Here is a 13,816-nt window from a genome sequence, read left to right on the forward strand (position 1 = left end):
GCGAGCTGGGGGTGTGATTCCCAGCTTGCATACACAGATTCATCCGAGCTCAATGAGCATTAGCACAACTCTATATAGTGGTATAACTGTGGTAGCATTTGCAGCAGTGGTACAGTGAGTCCAAACGTGCTTGAATCTCCAGGGTACATACGTGGCACAGCTAAGCCTTGCCACCCCACCACAGCCCGTGCTAATGTGGCTACTCGTGTGCTTATACTCATGCTAGCCCTCATCGAGTATGTGTACTTGAGCTGGGAATCACACCCCTAGCTCATAACGTAGGCCTAGCCGGTGTATAGATAATTGTGGGGTGTGTGCTGTCTGCTGTGGGCATATATTGGTATCTCCTGCAGTTTGCTACAGGATCACATCCTTAATAGTACAGGTACACGACTATAGAATGGCAGAATCTGAACAGAATTCTTATTGCTTATGAAACCTGCCCTAACTTGTTGGCAATGACAGTAAGTTCCTGCTGCCTGGCACTCCCATGACACAGAGAAGCTCAATTCTGTGTGCTTGTCTGTTTTTAACGGCATATTGGGACCTGCCTTGCTCCTTCTAATGAGCATACTGGGGAGTCCCACTTCTTTCCTGTGGTCTAAGAAGGATGGGAGGGGTTGCTGTCACCTCTATTTACAGTCATCATGAAAACTTTTGTGTCTCATAGTGGTAGAACACTCCCGCTCCTCGGGACATGAAATATTTTAGAGCCAATAAAAACAGCACTTTCCCATAGACTGTACCTCTGTTTTGGCCTCTTTTCATAGTGCTTGTATATTCTACACTTTTCTCGGAGAATGGGAGAGGCTTACAGAGAATTAACATGGATCTGACATGTATTGCAAAGGGCTCTACTGACCTAGCATTGGAAATACAGTATTCTCCTGATACTGATACCAAAAGCTCTGTATTATTATTGTTTGTGATCAGTGTATTACAATGGTGTCTAGAGGCTCCGACCAACATTAGAGCCCCATTGTGCCAGACACTGTACATACACATAATAAGAACCAATCCCTTCCTTGAAGAGACAAGAGACAGAAGGTGGGAGAAAGGGATGGAATATCCAAGCCAAAGGCTGGGAACTGAGGACCAGAGAGATTAAGGCCCAACCCTGGCAGGATCTACTCACATACTTAATTTTAAAGACATGTAAATCCTTGTGGGATTAGGGCTTAAGTGATTTGCCCAAGTCACATAGTGAGTCCGTGACAGAGCTGGAAATTGAAATCAGTTCTCTGGAATCCCATTCCAGTGCTTCCGTCACCAAACTGTCCTCTGTCCCCTAGTGTCACTGCAGCACCTTCTAAGAGAATTCACCGAAACTGGTTTGGTTTTGTTCTTTCAGTTAGCGATCTAGTGTGACTGGTGGCAACATTTCAGGCTGGCTTTGGATGGTGATGTCATGGGAGACACTTCACACTCCTAAAAACTCACTTGTCTTGCTTCCCACTGCTAACTGTTTGCATTTGCTATGAAATCAAAGTTAGAACACCCTAAAGTTATACAAAAATCCCTACAGCTCTGGCAGCAGCAAGAAGCTGTCTCGCCTTTGCAATCCAAATTACGTGATTTCACCCCCGTCTGTGTATTGTCTGACTAGGGATACGAGTTGTGTGTTGTCCACTACAATCAATGCCCTCCTTGTGTTAGTAAGTATTTGAAGAATCAAGTCCTTAGCTTGTAAGCACTTTGTGGCACGGACAGTGCCACCGTTGTCCATAAAGCACCACTCACCATGTTAGAAATAGTAAATAATATTAGTGACATGTTGGGGGACATGTTTTGTTGTAGGCTTTGCTGGTGACACTTCTAGGCAGTTCTACACTAAAGCATGAGATCGCCTGACATTTGAATGACTGTCTTGTGCTTCAGCCTGTTTCTGTGCAGGGGATGGCAGGTACCAGCCTTATCTCCAATAGCCACGTGCCTCAATCTTCCTGCGAAAGGAATGACAATGACTAGATACATGTCATTCTATTGCTGGTGAAATTCTTATTTCAGTGCAATTTTACAGGCCCTGATTCACTGTCCCTTAACTGCAGCTTGTTATTTCTGGCGTTAGAGGGTAAAAAAAATAGCTTCTGGGCATGTGACACCATTCACAGGCCTTTAATGTCAGAAATAATGATCATGTTAAATTGGAGCTCATTACAACGAAATGAAACCTCATTGAGCCCTCTTTTGGGGGGGTTGTTTAATGAATCTATTTTTCCTTCAAAGTAGCTCCGAATTGGTGCACTGGGGGAGAAGATGTGGGGGTTGGTGGTAAATTTAAATTACAAGCAACCTTTAAAATGTAAGAAGAAAACTTGATTTTCCACTGTTCTCACCAAATATACTGTTCCTTTGTTAGATTTTCAGTTATAGAAATTTCTTGAGCCTCTTAAAGTCACTAATAATAGTCGTATCTAAGGCAGCTACAAAACACATTTAGGACTTTATTTCAAGTACTGCTTTTCCCACAATGAACATGGGATCCCATTTTCTGATTATTTTCTAATCAAATTCAGAACCGTGAAGCTACTTCCTGTGATAAAACACCTTTGCGGTAAGTGTGAAGCCATGAAATTGCCCATATATCCGGGTCCAGTCTGTGCCACCCCATGCCAGATTCCAGAGCTTGTGTATGCCAAACCATCTGGCCCCATTGTGTGCCAACCCATGTTAAGGGTAGTGTGCACAAAGCCATGCCAGGGCCATTTTGTGCAGAGCCAGCCAGCACCAGTTGCCACCATTTCATATGCCCATCAAAATATTGATAGTATTATTAGGAAAATGTTTTACGCTACTCTGGCATATCCACCGTGCACTCTCTCAAAAGCCAGAGCACTGTCCCTAAAATCAACTTGATTGTGTGCCAGTGCCCATTTCGCTCCTCTGCTCCAGTTCTTTCACTGGCTTTTTCGCAACTTCTTATCCCCATCTTCAGAATCCTACACAACTCTGCCTCTGTTCCATCCCCCACACTCCCCAGTGATTCCTCAGCCCCACTTTCCTCTGAGCTCCCACTGTCTGCTACTCCTACAGACACCTTCTCCATTTTCCCCATGCTGCCTCCTTTCTCTTCATTAAGATCCTGGATCCTGGGTGCCATACAGCCTCCTTCCCTGTGTCAGACCCTCCTTAAAACCCATTTCTTTGGACTTTGTTCCTACCCTGACTCCCATTTTGCACCAAATTTATAAAATATATTTTAAAAGCTGGAAATAACCCAATGCACAGAAAACCACGCTACCTCTTGGCCTTCTTGCCTCATGTCATCTATCCTGGTGTCACAGGATTGTAAACTCCTCAGAACAGGAACCGTGTTGTGTTTTTCTATAAAACACCATGCTCACTTATTGTGCTATATGAATAATTTTTGGGCAGAGTGGGATATGGTTGTGTCAAATTATGAATTCCATTTTGCAGACGAGGATAAGAGCGGCTATACTGGGGCAGACCAGTGGCCCATCTAAACCAGTATCCTGTCTTCCAAGAGTGTCCAATGCCAGGTACTTCAGAGAGAGTGAACAGAACAGGGCAATTATTGTGTGATCCATCCCTTGTCATCCAGTCCCAGCTTCTGGCACTCAGAGATTTAGGGGCAAACACAGCATGGGGTTGCATCCTTGACCATCTTGGCTAATAGCCACTGATGGGCCAATCCTCCATGAATTTATCTAATTCTTTTTTAACCCAGTTATACTTTCGGCCTTCACAACATTCCCTAGGAACAAGTTCCGCAGGTTGACTGTGTGTTGTGTGAAGAAGTACTTCCTTATGTTTGTTTTAAACCTGCTGCCTATTAATTGGTTGGGTGACCTCTGGTTCTTGTGTTATGTGAAGGGGTAAATAACACTTCATTATTCACTTTCTCCACACCAGTCGTGATTTTATAGCCCTCTGTCATATCTCCCTGAGTCGTCATTTTTTCTAAACTGAATAGTCCCATTTTTTTAATCTCTCCTATATGCACAGTGTTCCATGCCCTTAATAATTTTTACTGCCTTTCTCTGTGTCTCTTCCCATTCTAATAGCATAGTAACCACCATTTTGTGTTATGTGCAGAACACACGTCTAAAAACATATGGCTAACCTTGCCCAAGGCAAGGTGGTTATGATCTATTCCAGACAGCTACCCTGCCCAGGAATGGTGTTTGACATTTTGCCAGAGGACTAAAATAGCTGAGACACCATCACAGAGCAATCTAGGACCATCAGCTTGGATTGTCTTTTAACTACTGGCCCAATCACATGGAACAATGGATTTTCTCTGCAGGGGAATAAACATGACTTGTGGATCTGCTGCATCCCAGTCTGGGCACATGGCCAAAATGGGAGAGACTGTATTTAAGAGACAATGCTTTCTCTGAGAAAGGGGTGCCATTTTTTGCCAAATGCAAGAACTGGTTGGAGAGAGAGAAGGCAGGAGGGACTCTATGTACTCCTAAATGCTGACTCAGAGAAGAGGTGAGATCAGACGAGGCAGTGAACGTCTCAGGACATTTGTCATTTTGCAAAGGTCTGTAACTCACTAGTGCTTTTTAAGAGTAAAGTGACTGTGGTTAAGAAATTCCTTTGCTAAATCTGTGTTTGTTGCTTTCCTGCCATGTGGTCTCCAAAGAGGAGAAACTAGAAGCCAGAGTGCTCACAGTTAGAAGGAACACTGCAGAAGCGTGTGTAAGCAAGTCGGGGGCTCAGGAAGTCTGAGGTAATGTTAATGGGGACTAGGACAGTTGGCCTGAAGAGTCCAACATCCCAAGGAAGTCTCAGACAAGAAGGATGAGCCTGGGGATGTGCCCCATAGACCCAGAACTAGAACCACTGATTAGACACTAACTAGACCCAGCTGGCTTAGAAGCATGTGGGACCCAGCAGTTGGGTCCACTTGCAACAGACTGATGTATGTACAGAGAGGTTTGGGCCAGGTTGTAACAAAGTTAATACTGCAAATGCAATCACATTCACTATAACTAAATCGACCATTTCCTAGAAGGATGTCTAGGACACTCACATTGAGGTTCACGTCTTTCTCTCTCTGCTCCCTCAATTCAAATGGCCACTTTCTCCATCTCTCTAGTGAATTGGTCAAGAAATCATGAGGAAAATACAAGCACTGTTCCCTCTGCTTTTGGCCTGTCGTAGTAAACCTTCTCAAGCAGACCTGGTGCCGTTTACTGGGCTGCTCTTTAGAGCTGATGTCGTAGCCATTTTGTCACACCCGAGCAGGAAGAAAGCAGAGTGTTCCTGAGTATCTCTGAAGTGTAGTGTGTGGTACTGGTTTTTTCCAATCATCTCTAAATAGAGGTTTTTTCTGTCCCTCCTACCAGCTCAGCACCCAAGCAAGCAATAAGTGTGCTCTGATTTTGAAATCTGACATCTCTCTTCTGCTTGGCAAAGTGCTTAAAAAATTGGTGTCTCTTTAGCTCGGCTCACTCCTCTTCTGCTGAGAGATGACTTTTTACAGACGAGATAGGGCTGTCATATAAGTGATTTCTGATGTAAAAAACCAGTTTTTCTGCTGCATTCTGAAGACCTAGTACTATACCCAACAAACATTCATATACAGTATATACTGCGTATCGATGTGTGTAGATATGTAGCGTTCCGTGTATATATAAAAACACACATATATGTACACTGCATCTATAGTTGATATATAGACACACATTCACATATACACACACACTTATTAGAGAGCGAGTGAGAGGATGTTAGTTCTCTGCACTAATATTTGAGTGTAATTTTTTTCAGCCATGTTCTTTTTGGTCATTTTTGCTAAGACTTTTTTCCTCTTACTCTCTACTCTGCTACCCTCTCACTAATAGAACATTATTTGGCCTCCATTTTTTAATTTTTAAACCATCTGTTTTCAGTTCTGTGGGAGACTGAAACCAGAAAAACACCAAGTTAGATGTATAACTGACAAGTTCCACACGTGTTTCCAAGGCACTGTCATAGCAACTGTATGACTTGTGTTATCATATTTTAACATTAAAACTAAATATTTGCTAGAGTTTCAGTATTTTACTGCATATGTAAATGTGTTATTAGTGTGCCAGAAAAACAGATTTCTGCAATTACATCTAATCTGGTGTCTGGTACAATGGAAAATGCAGTTCCTGTCAGTTAACCAATAATCCCTGTAAGGCTGGTTGTTCGAGTACTTAGACGTCTTCTGACTAACTGGCCCTTCACAGTGCTGCTGACAGAATTGATTTTGAGGGTATTACTGCTTTATTTGGTGGTGGAGAAAGGGGTGAATTACATAATCACACACTGAGCAGTGTTATCTTTGAAAAATAATAAATGACCCTTGTCGTTTCTGGATTAGTGCCCGAGTGCAAGGGGTGAAGGGAAGGCAGGAGAGGAGCCTGCCTGGCATGTTTGTGGTAGTGGTGGGAGAGTCTGAGAAACTCCATTTCTAGCTCTGAAACTTTGAGATGGGTCCCAGCGCATCTCATGTTGGGCGGACGGGCTGACTAGTGGGTAAAAGGTGTCTACATAAAATAAACTGGTTTCCCACCAGCAGACTTTATCCAGACTGGCCTAGCCTGGCATTTTCAAAGGCGCCTAAGGAATTAAGTTGCCCAAATCCCACTGACGTTTAGTGGAAATTGAGCACCTAATTCTCAAGTTCTCAGTCTTGTCTAGCAAGTTGCTAGGCTCAGCCCCTCGCCCCCAAACAGACTGCACTGTGAACTTCAGTCAAGCAGGCACACAGTGGGCAGTTAGCAGTGAGCAACACAACAACAAACAAACAGCCCACAGGCTCACTCCACAGGCCACATAGTCACTCAACCTTCAGTGGAGAACTCCAGCTTGCTGTTCCCGTTAGCTGTTTCCAGGGGTCTCCCTTGGGAGCAGCAGAGCCCCACCATCTGCTCTCCCCCAGAGATGCCCAACAAAGCAAATGTTGGGAACTTCCTCTTTTATGCCCTTCTTCCACCCTGACATGATTAACTGGGCTGAAGGGGAAGGCAGCTTTGCCCCCAGCAGCTTCTTAAGCGCTTCACCACCAATGTGGGGTTTGTACACTCTGTCACAAGTCAAACAGTGTTCTCTGTTTGAATAGACCGTGACAGAGAATCTTTCAATCCTAAAGCTAATCATAGACCATAATCCATTTGAAACTGTAAGGGGGAAGCCTCTTCTCCATATATATTTTAAAAGGCTGTAAAATGACTCAGAAACAGGCACTCTTGAAGTGGAGGGATACATTTTATTTGTTCATTGGCTATGCATTTCCAGTGACACAATGGCCATTATTTAGCTCTGGGAATACAACACTTGAATTGCATTCAGTAAATTCCAGTTTAAAGAAAAATCATGCACATCATTATTTGTATCCATATTATTTTCTGTTCTTCAGTAGATATTTTTTCAGACTTCAAATCTGATATTTTCTGCAAGTGTTTCATAATAAATTAATTCTGTAATTAGTAACAGAAGTGTCACTCCTGGGAGTAAATTTCGTACTTTGAACAAGTAAAACCCGACACCGCTTTCATGTTTAATGTGTTGGGTTTAGGACTTTTACCTCCTCTTAAAAATATGTAGCCTAATAGATCAGATAATATGTTAAACTATTGTCGGTACATGAGATCTTACAAAGTACTAGGAAGCAAACTACAGACACTTGCCTTCTTAACTTTAATCAGCAATGAGAGCAGGTGGGATTTAGAAGTCATTTCTCCACTGCAGATCTCCCGCAGACATGGAAAAAGGTTCTGAAGAAGACTCATAAGAAAAAAATGCCATTTTTTACATACATTTTTTGTAGGCTACTGAAAGGCCTTTGATTCCATGGAAATAGAAATCTTGGAAGTGGAAAGTGAGAGTGATAGATACAAAATCCTGAAGCACTGCCACACAAACAGGACAGCAACATTTACACTTAACAAAGAGTGTAGAGCTAGGCAAATGGACATATTGTCTCCACAGCTCTTCTTCTCCTGCCTGGAGAATAGCTTTGGAAAGTAGAAACTGTGAATGGGCAGAAAAACGCCATCAAGATCTAGTTGTAGGGGTGTTGGCAGTCATTAGCTTTCAGACTTCTTTGAGCAACAACAGTGAAGTAAACTTTTTTAAAAAACAAGAATAGGGTAGAAGTTGAGAGAGTGGGAAGAGGTTGAGCAGTAGAGAACTGAAGAAACTGGCTGTCCCAGAGGTGTTTCTTGCTCTTCCTTTGGGAAAAAAGGGAAGAGGGGGGAGAGAAAGACGGACACTATTCAAATTAATGGACAAGTTACTGAACCACCTCAGACTCTCAGATAACATTGTCATCTTTGCTGAAACTTTTAAGAGCCTTGAGGAAGTCATCAGGGAACTGGATGAATGAGGTAAGTGGATTGAAGAAAAAGATTCAGAAGACCAGCATTCCTTTTAATTCTGGCATGGAGAAAAGACAACAGTAAGGAATGGGCTATGTTCTGTGATCTTAACTGAGGTATGTTATGCCAACCTGAGAAGAGAAAAATCATGGCTAGATGCAGAATCTTTCGAAGGCTGGACAGCATTCTGAAAAGCAAGCTGTTTCTCTGCTTACTAATTATTTTGACTTCTGTCTGCTGCTAGCCATGTCATTCAACATGATCTCTTTCAGCTAGGAGCTGGAGCAAGTACTCAAAAAGAACCTGTGTAGATATTTGCTGGATATCACATACAGACACAGAATAAACAATATAGTCTAAGAGCCCAAGACACAGGGTATTTTCTATCTATTCTGAGTACTCAGATGCCCCCCCCCACTGTAGTATCTGAGCACCTCACAGTCTTTAATGTACTTATCCTGACAACATTCCTATGAAGTAGGGTAACATTATTATCCCCAATTTACAGGTGGGAACCAAGGCCCAGAGAGACTGAGTATGTCTGCAGTGCAATCAGGGAATCGGATTGCAGCACGTCTAGGCATACCTGAGCTAGCTTTAATCTAGTTAGAGCCAGTCCATTGTTACTAACTTCTTCATAGTATTCAACGCAAGAGGAAGGCTGGTCCAGTGGGTAGGGTTCCTGTTCCACCGCAGACTTCCTGTGAGCAAGTCACTTAGGGTATATCTGCACTGCAGTTGAGGTGTGATTGCAGCATATGTAGACATACCCAAGCTAGCTTTAATCAAGCTAATTCAACTACCAATAGCAATGAACCTGCAGCAGCACAGTCCTCAGTGCAGGCCCAGGACCCTCAGTACTTAAGCAGGCAGCTATCCTGCGCTCAAGTCAATGGGCCCAAATCACAATTTTCATTGCATATGAAATTTCAGCTTTTCATTCCAAATTGGAATGAAAAAAATGGGCAAAATGTTGGAAATTCAGGTTTCTAACTGGCTTTAGTTACTTTCTCTATACTGCAATAAGAACACTTCTTAAAGAAATGGTATCACAGACCACTAAAAGGAGTTTTGCTCCATTCTACGACTTTTCAATAGGGTGTTACGTTGTGGCAAACAAGAGAAGTGATGATAGTTCATTTAGACGGTGTGTGGATGGTCAATAAGGAAATCAGGTCATTTTGGTACAAGGCTCAGTACAGAGTCCAATGCTACAGAAGGTTGTACTGCCAAGGTATTGGATATAGTTTTGCACAAAAGTGAGTTGCTGGGGAACTCTGACCTGTGACATATAATTTGAAAAGAAAGAGGCCATATTAATCCTATTAGAAGACAAAGAGGAGTCATCGGGACTATAGAGTTACTTCCAAGTATTTTCTCTCTCTCAATAAATAAATATGGCAAATTTACAGTCATGAAATCAATGCAAATTATTTTTGCGCAGCATCAGTCACACAGAGAGACACTTCTTAGTCTATGCATTGTAACTACAGTTTAAGTAAGTAGGTTGAAATAATTAAATTTAATGTAAGCAGGTTAAAAATATACATCATCATACAGGTTGCATCTGTAGATGTGGAAGAACAAGAGAAAGCAGATGCAAAGGTCACGTTTCGGCAAGACTGGCTAAACCCAAGGAAAATGGGGATGAGGGTTTGGCTTTTGTTTACAGTGAGATTAATGTTAGGAGACATAGACAGGAGAGAAGAGATGAGTCCTGAGATGAGGATTGAACAGAATCCAGGAATCAGGTATGCAGTGTGACTACACACTACATGACAGAGACCTGGAGGCAGTCCATGTGTGAGGGTAATTTGTCCACTATGGACAGGCAGAAATAGGAGACAGGAGTCTGGTATTTGATAAACACAGGCAAGACACTGGAAAAGAGAAAGATTTAAGGACATGGAGATGAGAAATTATGGGGAAATCTCTGGAGCTCCTGGATGCTGGGATGGGGAAGATTCCATCCCAAACTCTGCTGTGGCCAGAGGATGGGGCTGATATGACCCCCTTGCCGTAGCAAGGAGACTAGCTGCTGCTGTCTGGAGAGTGGAGGTGTAGGGAGCCCATGAAGGGGAGAGTTAGAGAAGTCAGAGATGAAGAGAGGAGCCCTGAACAGCAGAGGAGCAGACATTTGAGCAGAGCAGCACCTGAGAGAACCCCAGAGGAAGGAAATGCTCAGAGATGATGTTAAAGCAGATTTACAGACCATGAAAATGTGGGAGGCAAAAGAGGGTCTGGAGTCGAGTCGATATCTGTAGTCTGGGAATAGAGGGGAAAGTAAGGTGCAAGGCCAGGCAGCGCCGGCTCTAGGCTTTTCACCGCCTCAAGCAAAAAAAAATGTTTGGCTGCCCCCTCCCCCCCTTTTTTTTTTGGCTTTTACACATGTCTGCGCTTTGCAATGTTTGGTTTGGTTTGGTTTGGTTTTTTGACTGTTTAAAATTTTTAAAAAATGAAAACAGAGAATTTGTAGTTAGTGAAATAAAACAATTTCCTACTAGTGTATTCATTTAATTTTAACAAAATCACAATGACAAACATTGATGCTGGTAATGTTAAAGGAATTCATAATGCTACTGCAGTGTTTGGAGTGAAAAAATCATGTCTTGCTATAAATTCTAATACTTTTAGAGGAGAAGTTTTAGGCCTTATTAGCTCAGATCAAGCTATGTCTGGTTCAGACAAGCAGCTGCCAGCAACTCCGGACCCCGAGAGGCAGCAGCACACACAGATTCACCCTGTCCCGTCACCCCAGCTTAGTGGAAATTGGGTACACGGGTGGGGGGAGGGAGGCACCCCGCCATTAATCAACACCCCCCCCCACAGAGCCGACAGGAGGATGCTCCTAGTCTGGAGTGGTCAGGGGCAACTGCAGGGATGAACAGGGACTGTGGGGAAGGGGGGACAGGAACAGCAGCGGCTGCACACATGGAGCAGGGCGGAGGAGGGGCTCCCCCTGCTCCAGTCACCTGGCTCCGAAGGCTGGTCGTCCAACTGCCCCTGCAGCTCAGGTCTCTCCCCCTCGCCCACACTGCTGCTCGCCTGCCGTGCCACCTCCGTCAGCCAAGCGAGCCTCTCGGCAGCAGGTCAGGTGGGAATGCAAACCCTCCACATAGCGGAATGCCGCCCCTGGAAATGTGCCACCCCAAGCACGTGCTTGCTTTGCTGGTGCCTAGAGCCAGTCCTGAGGCCAGGAGAGAGGTGGTGGCAGGGGAAGGGGAGCTTTGGAGTGAGGATGCCAGGGGTGTGGTACAAATGAGAAATGATCATCTCTATTGTCAGCATGTCATGTTAAGCAGTTCCACTCAGGGTATGTCTACACTATGGGATTATTCCGATTTTACATAAACCGGTTTTGTAAAACAGATTGTATAAAGTCGAGTGCACGCGGCCACACTAAGCACATTAATTCAGCAGTGTGCGTCCATGTACCGAGGCTAGTGTCGATTTCCGGAGCGTTGCACTGTGGGTAGCTATCCCGTAGCTATCACATAGTTTCCGCAGTCTCCCCTGCCCATTGGAATTCTGGGTTGAGATCCCAATGCAAAAACAGTGTCGCGGGTGATTCTGGGTAAATGTCGTCACTCAATCCTTCCTCCGGGAAAGCAACGGCAGACAATCATTTCGCGCCCTTTTTCCCTGGATTGCCTTGGCAGACGCCATAGCATGGCAACCATGGAGCCTGTTTTGCCTTTTGTCACTGTCACCATATGTGTACTGGATGCTGCTGACAGATGCGGTACTGCAGTGCTGCACAGCAGCATTCATTTGCCTTTGCAAGATAGCAGAGATAGTTACCAGTCATATTGCACCATCTGCCATTGTAAATTGGCGATGAGATGATGGTTATCGGTCGTTCTGTACCGTCTGCTGCTATCATGGGTGTTCCTGGTTGGCCTCGCTGAGGTCGGCCGGGGGCGCATAGGCAAAAATGGGAATGACTCCCTGGGTCATTCCCTTCCTATGTTTTGTCTAAAAATAGAGTCAGTCCTGCCTAGAATATGGGGCAAGTGTACTAGAGAACCAGAGAGCACAGCCGCTCCGTGTCAGAGCCCCAGAGATCCCACAGAAATGATGAGCTGCATGCCTTCGAGGGGGTGCCCCTGCAACAACCCCACCCGTTGTTTCCTTCCTCCCACACCCCTCCTGGGCTACCGTGGCAGTGTTCCCCCATTTGTGTGATGAAGTAATAAAGAATGCAGGAATAAGAAACACTGACTTTTTAGTGAGATAAAATGAGGGGGAGGAAGCCTCCAGCTGCTATGATAGTCCAGGCAGGACATTAAAGGGTAGGGGGGGAGAGGAGACCAGCCTTCCGCTGCTATGATAGTCCAGCCAGTACAGAATCTTTTCTTTAGACATGACGGGGGGGGCTGATAGAGCTCAGCCTCCAGTTGCTATGATGAGGACGGTTACCAGCCATTCTGTACAATCTGCTGGGAATGACCAGGAGTCATTCCTATTTTTACCCAAGTGCCCCCGGCTGACCTCACCGAGGCCAGCCAGGAGCACTCACGGGCTGATGACGAGGACGGATACCAGTCCTACTGCACTGTACCGTCTGCCACCAGGGAGAGGAGAGGAGAGGATGCTGCTGTTTAGCGCTCCAGCATCCCATCTACCAGCAGCATGCAGTAGACACAGGGTGACATTGAAAAAAGGCGAGAAACGATTTTTTTCCCTTTTCTTTTGGGGGGGGAAGGGGGTAAATTGACGACATACACCCTGAAACACCCGGGAAAATGTTTTTGACCCTTCAGGCACTTGGAGCCCAGCCAAGAATGCAAATGCTTTTCGGGGACTGTGGGATAGCTGGCGTCCTCAGCCCCCCCTCCCTCCCTCCATGAGCGTCCATTTGATTCTTTGGCTTTCCGTTACGCTTCTCACGCAGCACTGTGCTGAGTCCCTGCTGTGGCCTCTGTCTATCATAGCCTGGAGATTTTTTCAAATGCTTTGGCATTTCATCTTCTGTAATGGAGCTCTGATAGAACAGATTTGCCTCCCCATACAGCGATCAGATCCAGTATCTCCCGTACGGTCCATGCTGGAGCTCTTTTTGGATTTGGGACTGCATTGCCACCCGTGCTGATCAGAGCTCCACGCTGGGCAAACAGGAAATGAAATTCAAAAGTTCGCGGGGCTTTTCCTGTCTACCTCGCCAGTGCATCTGAGTTCAGATGGCTTTCCAGAGCGGTCATAATGGTGCACTGTGGGATAGCTCCCGGAGGCCAATACCGTCAATTTGCGGCCACACTAACCCTAATCCGACATGGCAATACCGATTTCAGCGCTACTCCTCTCGTCGGGGAGGAGTACAGAAACCGGTTTTAAGAGCCCTTTATATCGATATAAAGGGCCTCATTGTGTGGATGGGTGCAGGGTTAAATCGGTATAACACTGCTAAATTCGGTTGAAACGCGTAGTGCAGACCAGGCCTCAGATAGTCACTCTCTTGAGTCCAGGCTGCACTGACAGAAATGTGGCGGGAGACT

The sequence above is a fragment of the Mauremys mutica genome, chromosome 14 (assembly GCF_020497125.1).
Source record: "Mauremys mutica isolate MM-2020 ecotype Southern chromosome 14, ASM2049712v1, whole genome shotgun sequence".
NCBI classification, from domain to species: domain Eukaryota; kingdom Metazoa; phylum Chordata; order Testudines; family Geoemydidae; genus Mauremys; species Mauremys mutica.